The sequence below is a fragment of the Ostrea edulis genome, chromosome 7, assembly GCF_947568905.1.
Source record: "Ostrea edulis chromosome 7, xbOstEdul1.1, whole genome shotgun sequence".
Lineage (NCBI taxonomy): Eukaryota > Metazoa > Mollusca > Bivalvia > Ostreida > Ostreidae > Ostrea > Ostrea edulis.
In genome coordinates, this window is record NC_079170.1 from 74400838 (window position 1) to 74414927 (window position 14090).

Below are 14090 nucleotides of genomic sequence, written 5' to 3' on the forward strand. Positions count from 1 at the left end.
ACTCTAGTTGATAATAATAATAATAATGTAAAATATTCAGTCAGTAACTGTAGTTAATAATAATAATAGTAAATTGTAAAATATTCAGTCAGTAACTGTAGTTTATAATAATAATGGTAATGTAAAATATTCAGTCAGTAACTGTAGTTAATAATAATAATAATGTAAAATATTCAGTCAGTAACTGTAGTTAATAATAATAATAATGTAAAATATTCAGTCAGTAACTGTAGTTAATAATAATAATAATGTAAAATATTCAGTCAGTAATTGTAGTTAATAATAATAATAATGTAAAATATTCAGTCAGTAACTGTAGTTAATAATAATAATAATGTAAAATATTCAGTCAGTAACTCTAGTTGATAATAATAATAATAATGTAAAATATTCAGTCAGTAACTGTAGTTAATAATAATAATAGTAAATTGTAAAATATTCAGTCAGTAACTGTAGTTTATAATAATAATGGTAATGTAAAATATTCAGTCAGTAACTGTAGTTAATAATAATAATAATAATGTAAAATATTCAGTCAGTAACTGTAGTTAACAATAATAATAATGTAAAATATTCAGTCAGTAACTGTAGTTAATAATATTAATAATAATGTAAAATATTCAGTCAGTAACTGTAGTTAATAATAATAATGATGTAAAATATTCAGTCAGTAACTGTAGTTAATAATAATAATAATAATGTAAAATATTCAGTCAGTAACTGTAGTTAATAATAATAATAATGTAAAATATTCAGTCAGTAACTGTAGTTAATAATAATAATAATAATGTAAAATATTCAGTCAGTAACTGTAGTTAATAATAATAATAATAATGTAAAATATATCAGTCAGTAACTGTAGTTAATAATATTAATAATAATGTAAAATATTCAGTCAGTAACTGTAGTTGATAATAATAATAATAATGTAAAATATTCAGTCAGTAACTGTAGTTGATAATAATAATAATAATGTCCTTTATTTAAACATGATAGCACAATTAGTTTAAAACTAGTTTACATTGTGGTCCTGAAAACATATATACAGACAGCAGTATTATACAGATACAATATAAAATAGTATATGAAGGTAAGTTGTATGCATACATGTTTAATATATATTAAATAGTATATATTTAAAACTGAAAATAAAACAAAATAAATAAATAAACAAATAAAAATAAAACTGAAATTAATCAAAAACAAATCAACATAGTTTTATTTTCCCGAATGAAAAAAAAATTCTAAGATAAGCGGATTTAAAAGTTTCCAATGCAAGGTGAAGATAACGAACAGTGATCAATCTCATAACTCCTATAAGCAATACAAAATATATAGTTGGGCAAACATGGACCCCTGGACACACCAAAGGTGGGATCAGGTGCCTAGGAGGAGTAAGCATCCCTGTTGGATAATATTTTAAAAATTCTGGCATATCATTCCATACCTGCGAACCGTAAATTGTAAAAGATCTTCTAAAATACTGTGTCTTTACTCTCTGGATATGTAATGAATTACTTTGATTTCATCTGGTAGATCTACTGCTAATTCCATGAACATACTGAAAAACATGTAAATAATCGTGGGTTAGACTATGTAAAACTTTGAAAACAAGAATGATAGTTCTATATACAAAATAGTCTGACAGAGACATCCATCTAAGTTGCTGTATCATTTCTGTTGTAGGTGTATAACAATTTTTATTTAAAATCACTCTTGCGGCTCGCTTTTGAAGTTTGCATAATTTGTAAAAAAAACAAAACAAAACAAAAAAAACAAAAAAAAAAAAAAACGTCCGTGTTTTTCATATTGCCCCAAACAGTAAAACAGTAGTTAAAATGAGGATAAACAATTGTATTGAACATTTTCAGTAATAATTCAGTTGACAAGAATGAACGTAATCTAAATAACACACCTATTTTGCTTGCAAGTTTTTTGGTTAAAATTTCAACATGTTCAGACCACGTGAGACATCTGTCAATATAAACACCAAGTAGTTTTGCACATGATACATTTTCGATGGCGATATTGTCCAATTTTATTGAAAGTTTTCTACAATTTCTTAATCCATTTTCTGTACCAATTATCATGCACTGCATTTTCCTGAGATTGATTGTAAGTTTGTTTTATCCATTCATTCCAAAGTATTCTTAATATCCATATGTAATTTGTTTTCTATAACATCTTTACTTTTATCCGAGACATCTTGGGTTGTATCGTTCACATACAGATGGGCTGCAGAATATTGTAAGCAATCTGGATAGTCATTTATAGAATAAAAAAACAAAGGACCAAGTATTGATCATTGAGGTACTCCTATTGTAATATCTAGTTTGTCGGACTGAATTCCATTCCATCTAACACATTGCGATATATTTGTCAAATAAGATTTAAACCAATTGTATGAATTTTCACACATTCCAAAAGACAGTAGTTTGTTAACAACAAGGAATTTACGGTAAATTCAGATATGACGTGCTCCACCCAAAATTAAATTTATGTAATAACATGTCCTGGCTGTGGAAAACATTATATCGGTGAAACTGGAATTACTCTGCGAACTCGTATACGAGTTCATAAACAACGCATTTCAGCACCCGAATACAGAAAAATTAAAGTTAGTGAACTTATAGATGTGTGTGGCCACGGACAATTCAGTGTATTTCCGTTTTATGAATTGTATACAGAAAATACTATTTCCCGACGAGAAAAAGAAAGATATTTTATTTAATTAAAACCACCTCTCAATAGCTTACTGTGAAATATATTTACTGTTATTATCTATGACATCATAATATGCTTAACGTAAAAACCGTTTCTCTTCATTCGTTTATGACGTCGTTATGTACCTGAAATGTTAGGACGCCTTTATGACGTCAGATTATTTCAAAACTATTTCAAGGACATGCGGGACGATGTGGCCAAAAATAACTCGTCGATGAATATTTGTTCTTTTTTTTTTTTTAGCTCACCTGAGCTGAAAGTTCAAGTGAGCTTTTCTGATCGCTTTTTGTCCGTCGTATGTCTGTCTGTCTGCCTGTCTGTCTGTTAAACATTTACATTTTCAACTTCTTCTCCAAATCCACTGGACCAATTTTAACTAATGTTGACACGAATCATCCTTGGGTAAAGGGAATTCAAAATTGTTCAAATGAGGGCCAACCCCCTTATCCAAGGGAAGATAATAGCAAATCAGTAAAAATACACTGACATTTTTCAAAATCTTCTTCTCCAGAACCAGTAAGCCAATTTCATTCAAACTTAATGCAAATCATCCTTTGTTGAAGGGAATTCAAAATTGTTCGAATTAAGGGACAGGTTCTCTTCAAAGGGGAGATGATCACAAAAGTGTAAAAATAGGGTGGGGTCATTTAAAATTCTTCTTCTCAAGAACCATTGAGCCAGAAGAGTTCAAATTTACATGAAAGCTTTATGACATAGTGCAAATTCAAATTTCTTCATATCATAGCCCCCAGGGGTCGGGTGGGGCCACACTAAGTGAAATCATATTTTATATGCGTTTATATAGGAAAAATCTTTAAAAAATCTTCTTCTCGAGAACCATTGAGCCAGATGAGTTCAAATTTACATGGAAGCTTCCTGACATAATGAAGATTTAAGTTGTTCATATCATGGCCCCCAGGGGTCGGGTGGGGCCACAATAGGGGAAACCATATTTTATATGTGTTTATATAGGAAAACTCTTTTAAAATCTTCTTCTCAAGAACCATTGAGCCAGAAGAGTTCAACTTTACATGGAAGCTTCCTGACATAATACAGATTCAAGTTTGTTCATATCATGGCCCCCGGGGGTCGGGTGGGGCCACACTAGGGGAAACCCTATTTTATATGTGTGTATATAGGAAAAATCTTTAAAAGTCTTCTTCTCAAGAACCATTGAGCCAGAAGAGTTCAAATTTACACGAAAGCTTTATGACATAGTACAGATTCAGATTTGTTCATATCATAGCCAGTCATGACACCTGGAGCTCAGATGCAGACATTATCAAAGAAACTATTTTTACATTCGTTTTAACTGTATTATGAAAACCTTTTTTTCCTTAAGAACCTCTGAGCCAGAAAGTATTTCAATGTACCTGAACCTCCCCAACATAGTGTAGAATCAAGTTTCTTAAAATCTGACATGGCTCCTGAAAAGTTAATGGAATAACAATGGGAAATTCATTTTCCATGTGTTAAAGTGACTCAGGTGAGCGATGTGGCCCATGGGCCTCTTGTTTTCATGAATCACCATCAGAATGTCCTTTACAATGTGAATAGATTTCTTGGCCACTTTCTAGGTATACAAGGGAGATAATAAGATTTGAATTACCCCCCTTTTCGACAATTGTGAATTTTACAATTTGATGGAACTTTTATTTATATCTTTTACAATAATCTTTAAAATATATGCAAAATATAAAATAAATAATGATAATATGCTTAAACATAACTGTATAATAAGTAATTAGGAAAATTTAAGGATTTGGGTAGGAAATTAGTACTCCAAAACAGGGTAGTCCAGATACTAAATGAAGCACTGCTCAAAGACTTGTCAATGATTTTTTTTTGGAAACACTGCAATTAAAAGCTATTCATATACCCAACCTCCTGTGAAAATATGAAGGGATGAAGCCAATCTTGATTTTGAGGTAGGCGTCCTTGAAGTTATTACATTGATATGTTCACTTGGGGTTAGGCTTGGCGAAATATTTGTTATTAATAACTTTCAAGCTTATATTCGTTTCATGTACAACTACTGTTAAGAGTTAAGGGGTAGAGGATAATATCACTTCATTTGCACTACATTCCTAGCATGGACGTTAAGATTTGACAAAAAGTATTGATCTTCGGCATATGGTGGGGGGTAGGGGTGGAGTATTTTTCGCAAACAATGATCGATTATAAAAGCACCAGAATATATAGTTCGTACGTTTCTCAAACAAGATTCGGTAGAAATGTGTGCCCAGTTCTAGTTTCACTACTATAGTAAATACCAACAGACGATCATCATCTTACACTTGCACCGGGTCATTGTTTACGTACGATTGACTTTCTTTTTGTAAATGCCTAGAAATTCAAATTGCATGTACATGTAGGAGCGATTTCGGTGACTAATAGGCTATACTATCAAAATTACTGTGGTGCATACTGTATACATGATATATATACAATGTATATGAAAAGGGAGACTTGTAATAAATATCAAATAGAAATAAAAATTATCATTTGACAAGAATTCAATCAACAGATTTAGACATGACACTTGGCAGCAGTAACAAATTACGACAAAATATGAAGACATTTTCCCCGCGATACAACGTTGTGACGTATTATTTAATTATGACGCCATATAGTGTGTCTGTAGAGCATTGTGATTTTTTTCTCGGAAAGCTTTAACTACGCTGCGTCCGGTTCTAAATTTAGTATAAATTCGCAATCATCACGTGATCATCGTCCCGCATATCCTTAAAATGTAACGCCTGAGGATTATAAAATGAAAGCGCTTGCGTTAAAAATTTAACTTTGTGTACTGTTTATTTTATTTCTTATATATATATATATATATATATATATAAGTCGTTGTGGCCGAGTGGACTTACGCACTGGTTTGATAATCTTGCTAGGCGGTGGGTGCCGTACGTCGTTGGTTCGACCCCGGGCTGGAGCGAAAATTTTCAGTACCTAGTTGTGATTATTTAGTGCTTTATATATATATATATATATATATATATATATTATATATATAAGCACTAAAGTTCCAACAACACACGATATCTCAGAGTGTCGGATCCACAACATGGATACATGGTCAACTACAAAAAATTATACAAAGCACTAAAATGACCAAAGACACTAACAACGAGATTGTCAAATTTTCGGGACGACCCGTTCCTTCTTCAGGACAAACGAAAAGAATTTTTCGGGACGACCCGTCCCTTTTTCAGGACAAACGAAAAAGAATTCTTTTCGTTTGTCCTGAAGAAGGAACGGGTCGTCCCAAAAATTTGACAATCTCGTTGTTCGTGTCGTTGGTCATTTTAGTGCTTTGTATATATATATATATATATATATATATATATATATATATATATATATATAATAATAATAGTATTAAAATTGCAAAAAAAAAATGTCCATGGTATAGGTAATAAGTAGAAAAAATATATTCAACGATGACTAAGTACACATGATCCCCATTTAATTAATTACACATAACGCTTTCACCGTGTAGTTCGGCTCTTCAGAGTACTAGTGTAACGAGTTTTACAAAAACTTGTGTTACACACACTCTCTCTCTCTCTCTCTCTCTCTCTCTCTCTCTCTCTCTCTCTCTCTCTCTTTATATATATATATATATATATATATATATATATATTAAAATCGTGTTTTATTCCTTATTTGAATATGTTCGCCACCATGTATTCTTCAATCTAATTGAAATATGATTTTCTAATTGCCGGAGCGCAGACTATCGCAGCGATTATGAAACATCTCATTTTCATTAATTAATTTGATTATACCATAAATTCATTTTCGCAAGATGGTGCTTTGATTGGGGGAAAATAACGATCAGTGATCAATCTCATAACTCCTATAAGGAGTACAAAATAGAGAATGGGGCAAACACGAGTGTCACTTAATCAAATACAACGATCCTGTAACACACCAGTTGAGCTCATTTGTCAAAATATATCCTGTGTTTAGTATAGAACGTGCGGTGTTTCATACAGACGATTTCATGATAAACGAATTACCACAGTCGTCAAGGTCACTCACGTATGTTTTCTGGATAGATTGATGAGGGTTGATTACGTTGTCTAATTTCGAAGATTTAATCAGACTAAATTCAATTGAGATACATTGTGCTGGTTTTGAATAGGGAATTAATTTGATTACACAGTTTAATTCCATTTTAAATCGCTAAAACATATTGACCAAAATGTTGTTCTTTTTTTATGTCTTACGAAGATATTTTCCGGCGATAAATTTGCTCCAGAGTAAATTTTCCTCCTGACAAAACCCCGCATTTACTCAAGATATTTAACTGTACAGCGGATGTTCTTCGGATATGGTCAATTTCCCCATCTATGTGTTTCCTTTTACGACTTATCAGTTGAAAGTTTATATAATTTGTTTCTGGTGAAATGTTCCGTCATCCGTGTACCCCTTGACAATTATTGCTCAACTGTTGGTGTGTCGTTTTTGTTTCAGCCATATTAGTCAGCATTTCACAAATTATACGGTCATCATACACTTGTAACATTGCAACACACGTTTAACATATCAGTCGCATAACAATCCTACAACCTATCATTGGGTCAAATGCTGTCACACCCGCCGTGAGCCCTATATCCTGATCGGGTAAACGGAGTTATCCGTAGTCAAAATCAGTTTGCGAAGAACGGTCTGACAATCGGTATGAAACATGTCAGACAACATTCGACCCAATGATAGGTTGTATTGGCAAACCAGATCGTTATAATAACATATTATTAAACTTTGTTTTGAAATATATGCCGATCATGTAAATTCATACGATCCTGTCACCAAATAATCCCTCACTCGGGGTTTCTTGACACCAAATGTTCTTATTACGTGAACAGTTGATTAGTTCATTAACGGTAATTTAATTTTGTGACATGATCGTCATTTCATGGTTAGAATTTTGATTTGAAAGTCGGTCAATATAAATAGGACAAATTGAATGTTCTGAGCATTTTGCACTCACGTTTTCCATTCAGGAGTAATATACATGTACATGTGATAGAAATTAACGCAAGTCTCACGAGAATAACTAATAAGTAGCAAGAAACCAATGACAACGTGTCTTACATTATAAGGTAATTCCCCAAATCGCGTCAAATAACGTTAGAAACGTTACTCACGAGTCACGAATGTTATCACACATTCAACGAACCCGATAACATTTTGGTGAATTTTGTAGACTGTATTAGGACTGATTGTTTGAAAGCAAACAACAAAAAATTAGAATAAAAAAAACAACAACATACGAATCGCAATAATGCAAACAAGCCGGTTTTATACAAGACAAAGCTCGGGAGAGAAAATGCTTATAGTTATATACATCGCGAAATCGTAAACTCTCCATACATATTGCGTTATGACACACAGTCGTTCAGTAATTCCCGTGAGATTTCTGCAAGTATTACAGATTAAGATGTTAAATCGTGTTGCAAACTTTGAATGCATCTTTTGTAGGCCATTTCTTTTGTGTGATTTCTGATCATTAATGAGGTAGAAATATCGAATTCAACAAAATGCACATTTTTATGTGCTACATGCAATTACAGTCATATAATTTTGTTATGTTTTCTCTATAATTTATTTAAATTTCTATGAAAGAATACGATCGATGTTGTCATAATCTAAATAAGATATATGCATAATCTAAAGATATATTGACATTGTAGCCCCCCTTGCATTTTTAAAACATTTTTTACACGACAAAATCATCGCTTTCGAGGCCCCCCGAATCCATAATAAGAGCATCTATTTTTCATACAAAATAGATGTATTTATTTTACGAGAAATACTCGCATTTAATACGGTAGTTCCGAGATCCCCAAGAGTTATTTCCCTTTGTCGAACTCTTCCGAAAATTATGACGTAAAATATGATGACAGTGGGTACATTTACTAATTATTATCGTTGTATTGTTTCTTAAAAGATGATATCCAGAGTTTCTGAGACCATCCTATCTCAGGGAAAAGGCAACTTTAGTGAGTTTATAAGTATTGGATAACAAAATGGCTCAAACAAATATTGTTAGTTGCCATCTTTCTTTGATAAAAGCGTCACTCATGTAGAAGAGGAAACGAATAATGATTCAATAGCAATCTGATGATCTTATTCAAACAAATTATGCTTGATATGGCCAGAATATGAATACCAGTGATTGATATAAATAAAAGTTACGCTTTTATTACATTAATCGTACGTAATCGTTATGTACAATGCCAGTCTACGATATAATGTATATATTGTGTACCCACCTTACGTCATAAAATGCGAAAGAGTTCGACAAAGGGAAATAACTTTTGGGTAACTCGGAACTTCCGTATTCGGGTGCGGGATATTAGGGCCCCAATGAATAAGTACGATGTGCATCACATCGGGATCGGCCTCTTTTTTGTTTAGATTCTATCCAGCGCCCTATGGCGTTCCCGCCTGATGTCGAACGTTCGGTGATGTAGCTGTTACTGCCTTGTTTTGGTGACTTGGGTCTGCCGCGGCCGGGGTTCGGGCCTCTGACCTCCCGCATGTGGGACAAGTGCTCTACCTTTAGACCACCATGGCGGTCAGATCAAACGTACATTCCTTAGGAGAAGATATGACCCTATGTGCGGGGTCCGTCAACCTCATTATCATAGTAGAAGTTTACTATCAAAGGATATGGCCATGTGGTTAGTGTTTTTACAGTCTTGAATTTGTCAGGGACACTGCTGGATCAAATGTCTGATCTAGGATGTGGGGCCTTTTTTCTGGGATGTGTATTTCTTCCATTGCCTTAATATTGGATAATCATGAATTTATGTAGAAGTTGAACTTCACCTTTTTCAAGATATTATCCATAGTGGTCAGAGCAGTTATGGTATCTTGTAAATATCTTTCATTGGTTAGTGTTTAGTAATAGAGCTATAATTCTAAGAAGGTATTGGAATTGGGGACACATTTTGTGTTGAAATTTCTATTAATTATTGTCATCTCCGGTGTTCGACACCAAATACAGAGTACGATTCTCAATTTGCAGGAGTCAGTCAACTTCATTCACATACTATGAAATAAAAATATCCCAGTTGCTAGAAATTGAATACAACGGGTGTCAGTTTAATTTAAAAAGATAGTGCATAGTCTGGTTATCTCACATCTGCTGATCTGGGCGACATAGTAAATCGTCTTGTACAGTTGGTAGCATACTTACCAAGTTAAAGTTGCTCTTGTTGGGTAGCCAGAGTTCATGACTATTGGTTTCTAGTAAATGCAAAATTAGAATGATGTGCTTTTTATCTTGACAAGATCCTTAAAGTTCATGAAGCCCATATTTTAGATGTTTAGTATCCTAACAGGAGTGTGCTTCAATGCCTATGAAACCCCATGATGAAACGGGGTGATGAAAGTCTAAGATTATGCCTTGTATGGAGTGTATTGAAGGTCCATTAAATGTCCAAATAAATAGGGAAAACTAAGAAAGGATTGTATTTTGTGTGGTTTTGCCCTGTGTTTAATTTGGACCCAATTTTGGGGGTATTGTGGTTTATTAATCGCTACAGCATCAATTTCCATATTGTTTGGTTACTTGTTTTAATCATGCCCTAAATATTGCAGAAACAGGTAATGCTAGAAGATGGTGTTTTGATTCAACCATCTTTGAGCTAGCTTTCACAGCTTTTTGGTTGAGTAAAAGGAGTTTTGCATGTGGATCTGGTGGCTGAGATACCCTGGTTTGAAATGCTTCAACTTCAAGATAAATGTTTATATCTTGAGGAATAGGAAATTTAATTCTCAATGTGGGTATGATCTTAGAGAGTGGGACATTCCTCTGCATACATTTTGGTTAATTATTCGAAATGCCAGTAATTGATTAAACCATCAATTCTCCACAAATATTTATGTTTCCTAATACATCCACTTTCAAAGTGGATGTATTACAATATGACAAGGCATTGGAGATATACTGTTCCCAAGTCAATAGTGTAGTAGGTAAGTCCATGCTGCAGGTAAGGAGTACGGTGAATGTAGTTTTGTTATGACGTGTCCCTCAGCAATATAATGAGAACAGGGTTTTTATGTGTTGAATCCTGGAAAGTGCAGTGTTTCCTTAAATTTAAGGAAATTAAGCGAGGTCGGTCGTGGGTCAGTTGATTGGTGGCTCCCCCTTTGGTGGGATGACTGCAAAAAAGGCTAACCTGTTTGCAGCCATGTGGCGTTTGCGCACACCAAGTCAACTGATTCTATATGCATTGGTGTATTGCCAGTGAATTTGAAACTATTCTATGATTTGTGACTGTGATTTGGTGAAACTTGTTGTTGAAAAAATGAGTGCTTTTATCATAATGCATTGCATAATTGTGCTAAATATTGGGTTAATTTAACATACTCTGATTAATTAAGTAACCATCCGCGGTTGACCCGGGGTGGTCTTTTCTGAACTTGTTAATGGATGTTGCATTTTGTGTTGATGTTGCTTTTGTGTTGGATTGCCCATATGAGTTGTTATTGAATGTCATCCCACAAATTCGTGCTTTATGCCACGGCCAATACTCGCCAAATAATGTTTAAACTGGTTTTGCTTGTCTGTTTATCTGTATAAATAAATGCGCATATACATGTACAATGTACACTGTATGTGCATGTCGCTGTTGTGTTTAATGATATCAGGGTGTTCAATTCAGATCATACGCTGACAGATTTGTCACATATTCAGGTCCTATCTCTAGGCCTAGGTGCCATACGTTTGGGTTCTTGTACGTACAGTATGAATCATGGGTGTTGTAATATAAAACAATTTTCTGGCCGGACACGACCTTTACTGATGTTTGATTAAAACGACTCGGAATGTACGCAGTAGTTACATGTCATTAAGACTCACATCGCATAGTGTATCGAATTGTTAAAAACTACCAGGGACTGAAAATTACCAAGTAGGCGAGGAATGCAGAATTCGGGTGTTTTAAAATATTTGAATTTTCCAAAACTTGTAACTTGAGCATAGGTTAGCATTCTCTGAATGAGCGTTAAAAATGTAAAAATCATTCTGATGTACATCACTTTGTTCCAACTAGCTGCAGAACTGTAGTTCTCTGAAAAAATATTTTGACATAACAGAGAGCTACAGAGCCACCCCTTATAAAAACCTTCGATTTACGGCGCACAAAAAGCTGCGCACGGTTGAGGCCTTAAATCGTTGTATTCTTGAGTTACTGTCTCATAAATTTAATATCAACAATTTTTTAACATATTTTCCTACTATATTTGTGTCTAAACATACCTTCAAATATTCATTAAAGCTCCACACGACCTGAAAACTCCCAGCTTCAAATGATTTCGTTTGTTGACGTAGCCATGTGAGGTAGCCGGGTCAGTTCGTACCCTGTTGTTGTTGGTATATATTCATAAAATTCGTTATATGTTATGTATTCGCTCTTCATTTATTATCAATACGAATAATTTATAGAAATTAAAAAATAAAGTTTTTCTAAAGGTAAAATAAGCTCTTGATTCATGAAAATGCTACCAAAGTCCTTAACACTCGTGTGGCAGGGATGGAGACCGGACCAAACTAATGAAAGCCGCATTGCCGTGAGTTTAGCTATTTGAATAATTATTATTTAAAGGCACTGGGATGATATATTATTTAGAATATTTAGCTAAAATATTTGTGGGGATATTAGTTCACATCTAGACGTTATTGTGCAAGTATGAAAATTAACCAGGATTCGAATTGACCGGCTACCTAACATGGCTACGTCAACAAACGAAATCATTTGAAGCTGGGAGTTTTCAGGTCGTGTGGGGCTTTAATGAATATTTGAAGGTATGTTTAGACACAAGTATAGTAAGAAAATCTGTTAAGAATTTTTTGATATTAAATTTATGAGACAGTAAGTCAAGAATACAACAATATAAGGCCTCAACCGTGCGCAACTTTTTGTGCGCCGTAAATCGAAGGTTTTTATAAGGGGTGGCTCTGTAGCTCTCTTTTATGTCAAAATATTTTTTCAGAGAGCTACAGTTCTGCAGCTATGTTCCAACTAGATCTGGCGACATAATTTTATTTTTTCATCTATTGTGACGTCATGTCAGTATCCATGTGACGTAGGCTATGGATTTAATAAGCTCCATAGTAAAGTTAGGATTTTTCTAACTTCAAACCCAACCCCTAAAGCTTACGACAATCAATGAAAATGGTTTTTAGCTCTTTGAAGGTTAACTTTTTTAAAACTGTTTTTGTAAAACCACCCTGTAATATTTCTTGAAATGGTAATTTAGTAATGTAAATGATGAATAAAACATGTTTGCTGGGATTGAAATTTTAGACACCATTTTCCAATATGCGTTTTTTCAAGGTTTTTAACCTAGACGGGTCATTGGGCTCTCAAATTATCCGATACCCTATTTACTTCTTATGTCAAATGATTGCTGAAGTGTAAAGGTAAAACATATTGAAATGTTTAAAAAATCTGAAAGTTTTTGAAAACACAATTATCCGGATATGGTAGGCTACGATTAGTCAAAATGTTATTATTATACGTGCATTTTCATCATCTTGAAACCAAGAGCATGGTTCAGTAGATGAAAAAATATTGAAAACAGTCAAATGCAATACATTTTCTTCAATTCCTATGAAAGAAACACATATCTATCGTTTAAATAAAGACAGTGTCTTAAAATGTATGTATATTAACACTGCTTGTTTTAAAGTGATATGTTCTATTTTTAGCAGTGACTGTATTCTGGGAAAGGCCGCTAAACATATTTTTCTTCGGGAATTTGGTCAATATACATCCTTCGTCGATAAAATACATGCAAATTTTAATATAAATCGGTAGATGTGGTATGGGAAATTACCTTAAAGAGGTGGAACTAAAGTGATTTTAACTTTTGTGAGCAACAATACGAAATCGCTAATATGATTGAACCCTTAACCAATAAGAATCTAGGTCACCATTTAGTACGCGGAGTATATGTAACCTCGAGAAAGTCACGCTCTATTAAAAGTCCAAAGCAGTGAGAGGTTTGTACTATTTTGTGAGTAACTTTAAAAGTTCCGTTTTACACAGGTAAAATTGCAACATATGTTTGGATATTCATATGCCCAATGAACATATGATTTTATCATCATATGGCGAACATATGTTTTGAACATATGTTTAACGTATGTTTGAAACATATTGAACATACTGCAAACTTCAAACATAAGATTAACACAAGGTGAAACATTTATATGTTTAACATGATAAACATATGAAATTTGAACATATTGTAACGGCCAAGCGATTGATTTTATAGTAGCTGCCACCAGTTGTCTTCCTTGACAACAATCCAATATTTTGAAAATTGACTCT